We start from the raw sequence: 4,004 nt of genomic DNA on the forward strand, positions 1-4,004 counted from the left end.
CACACACACACACACACACACACACACACACACACACACACACACACACACACACACACACACACGTGTGTGTGTGTATGCTAATATTAGTTGTTGATTGTTATCATTAGGAGTTGCAGTGATGTAAAATATGCAGAAATTACAACAGTAATATGCTCTCAGTCAAATACTCTGACCTGTGATCTAAGCAAAAATTTCATGACCCCTCTGCAGTAGCTCCATGACCTATGGTGCGACCCTGTCATTGAAGAACTCTGCTATAATGAATGAATAATTAATGTTTTTTAAACAGCTTTAATTGAAAACGCTTTAATCTGAACAGATTGATGAACTGAAGGGTTAGTTGGAGCAGTTCCAAGTATGAACTGGATTAACCATAAAACTTTATATAAACTTCATATAAATAAGTTTAATGTGAAATAGTGTCCTTTGTACTTGTATCTCAGTAGCTGGGTTATGTAAGCATAGTAAGTCAACAGGCACAAACATGTAAAACAGAGCTTCATCATTAGGTGGTTTGGAAGTAGAAACAAGTTTATTTCTGCTTCAGAAATTCATGGAAGTTTTCTTCTTATTTTTTCTCTTGCTTTGTTCTGTGTCTCCTTGCTGACTCGTGTCCTTGAACACTGCTGCTGCTCCTCTGCAACCACAGGTCTGGAATGCAGCATTTAATGAAACTCATGAATGAGATGCAGCCTTGAATTACGTACAAAGTTAAAAAGTTACAGTTTCGTGTTGAGTTTGAGCAGATCAGAGGGCTCTCTGTTCTATTCAGGGAGCTACAAGCCCTTCGGTCAAATGTTGTCTCACAATGCTGATGTGTTTCTGCTCTCAGGCCAAAAGTAAGACTCCTCTGTGACAGACACATGGAAAACAGATGGTGTGCCCAAACTAATTTTCCAACAGTTTTACAGGAGGGTGTAATCAAAGCCTGACTCGTGCCTGAACTTTCTCGTTGAAGTTAAACAAATCCATTTTGTGCAGGGGGATTTATCATGCACAGTGTAACACAATATATTTATATGGGACCCCTTGTGACCTGATTACAAAATAATTCTTGGAGATGGTTCTGGTGTTTGTAGGATCCACATCAATTCCTGGTATGGTATAGATTCATGGAAGCCTATGTACATATGTATGTACTCATGGACTGTCGGGGGCTGAAAGCCAGAGTGCAGACAGAACGTTAGGGGTTTGATAAATTGGTTGGCTGCTTTTTCTACCAAAGTCATCATATTTGTCAAAGAATCCAATGATAGTGTGTTTGGATTATGTTAAAAGTGTAAGCTGCTTTGTCTCCCTAATTATTGCCGTCAAACTGCCATTAAAAAAAAATATCACCAAAGAAACTCCTGTAAATTCAGCCAAGAGCCTATTTAGTCAGATTTGTTGCCTCTAAATATCTCTTCTGATTTGTACATAAACATCAGATATATACATTTTCTATATAACTATTGTAGAAGACATGGGCCACGGTGTGTATGAATGAGGTGCAGAAAGTGCGTGTGCATGTGTGGTGTTGGGGCATTTTTCACGTGAGCTATGCATGGGCACGTACAAATGTGCGCTCTGCTGTTTTGGATGTAGAGAGAGAGGTTGGGTGCTGTAATTTTTGTTGACCGCATCGCCACATCACGCTACTGTGTTTTACATTTTTGTCTATTTTATCCACTGGTCAATCCATCATATTCATTTTTCTTCGCTGTGTTTCATCAAATAAATGCCACTAAACACATGTGGATCTCAGCGTATTCAGCTTATAATAACCTGATTTTTCTCGTCACAAATACGAGCTACAGGACCAACCTTGCACTCTCAGGAGCGGCAATATGGATCACATTAAAGCCGCAACAACTATTGTCACTTTATTTACAGTATAACAAACCCAACAAGTTTTTTTCATGAACTGTACAGTAAAATGTAAATGTGTTCAAGTCAACTTCATTTAAGCTCAGTTCAACTATAGTTCCAGTAAAAGGTGATGTTTTCAGCCCTGATTTAACCAAAAATGTCTCAGTCAATCAAAGGAAGCCAACAGATTGTGTTGAATCTTCACTTCACAGTTTCCCATCCTCTGAGCAGCACAAAGGCAGTGGAGAGGAAAAACTCCCTTTTAACAGGAAGAAACCTCCAGCAGAACCATGCTCAGGATGGGCAGCCATCTGCCTCGACCGACTTTGTATGTTAGAAATAAGATTTTAAATTATATTCTGAATTTGACAGGGAGCCAGAAGAGAGAAGCTAAAACTGGAGAAATACGTATGATCTCTTCTTCCACTTCTCAATAAAACTCTAGCAGCAGTATTTTGGATTAACTGAAGACTTCTTAAAGAGTTTTTTGGATGCCCAGATGATAAGGAATTACAGTAGTCCAGCCTAGATGTGATAAATGCATGGATCGGTTTCCCGCATAACTTTTGGATGGGGTGTTTATAATTTTAGTGATATTATGCAAGTGGAAGAAGGCGGTCCTGGTAACATTTTTAATGTGGGGGTTAAAAGACATATCCTGATCAAAAATAACACCAAGTTTCTTTACATTAGAACTGGAGGCCAGATTAATGCCATCCAGAGAATGTGAAAGGCTACAAAGTTGATCCCTAAGATGTGCAGGTCCAAAACCACAACCTCTGTCTTATCTGAGTTTAGAAGCAGAAAATTAACCCCTTACTAGATGCAGTTCCGCTCCACTCCACTCCACTCCGGTCTGACCTCCGTAACAAATACACAGCCATTGCTCCACACAGCGACACAGAGCAGCAGTAAGCGGATGGTGATCATCCAAAATAAGATTCAATACTGTTTTTGCCGGATGCCGGAGCTGCACCAGAGTCAATCTACAAAGATCATGTTGCACCAACCGAAAAATGAACAAGCGCATGATCCAAAGGCAGAATAACTTTTGTGGAAACCCCAACTATATTAATAAATATATGGATATACTTATACACAAATATTGTCAAAATGTATCATTTTGTTTGGAAAGCAGAAGGCAACGTATTGCGTGCAGCATATGCAGACTCATGTAATACATGTGGATTTGATTTTGAAATCAGAAGTTTCAAAATGACAACAGCAATGCAATTTCAGCTTTGTTCGGTTTCCTGCATAACTTTTGGATGGGGTGTTTCTAATTTTAGTGATATTATGCAGGTGGAAGAAGGCGGTCCTGGTAACATTTTTAATGTGGGGGTTAAAAGACATATCCTGATCATCTTCTACAGAAAGAATTCTACATCTTCTACAGAAAGAATTCTTTTGTTTTGACTTCCATATTTATCACTGGATTTATTGCGCGATTTTCAAGTTGCTGCACATGTTTCTTGGAGCTCCTCTGTGCTTTGCAACGGAGTGGACCAGACACTGTTTAAATTGAGGTGCAAATGAACAGCTGCAAATTGTGCTGTGCAGCTGAGTGGAACTGCATCTAGTGTAAATTAGGGGGAGTCATCCAGGGTTTTATTGTTTAGGTAATTGATTATATTCATCAGGTTTCATGGATAAATATAACTGAGTATCATCAGCATAACAATGGAAATTTATCCCATGCTGTTTAATAACTTTACTCAATGGAAGCATATATAAAGTAAATAGGACTGGTCCAATCACTGAACCCTGAGGAACTCCATGACTGAGCCAGGTTCCCACCAAACGCGTTTTGAGCAGCAAAAATGCTCCCAACACCTCAAGTTGGATGCACTGAAATGAGTTCGGTGTGAACGCAGCAGCAGACTAGACAAGCATCTGAAGAAGGAGGAGCGTCTTGTTTTTTTCCAGTCTGTGTTTAATGATGGGTGAAATAAAGAAAAAATAAAGAAAATGGTAAATGGACTGTACTTATACAGTGCCTTTCCATCCATCCAGGACACTCAAAGCGCTTCACACTTCAGACATTCACCCATGCACACACTGATGATGACAACCTATAATTGTAGCCACAGCTGCCCTGGGGCACACTGACAGGGGTGAGGCTGCCACACACAGGTGCCACTGGACCCTCTGAC

Source organism: Austrofundulus limnaeus, unplaced genomic scaffold (assembly GCF_001266775.1).
Source record: "Austrofundulus limnaeus strain Quisiro unplaced genomic scaffold, Austrofundulus_limnaeus-1.0 Scaffold310, whole genome shotgun sequence".
In the NCBI taxonomy this organism is placed as follows: Eukaryota; Metazoa; Chordata; class Actinopteri; order Cyprinodontiformes; family Rivulidae; genus Austrofundulus; species Austrofundulus limnaeus.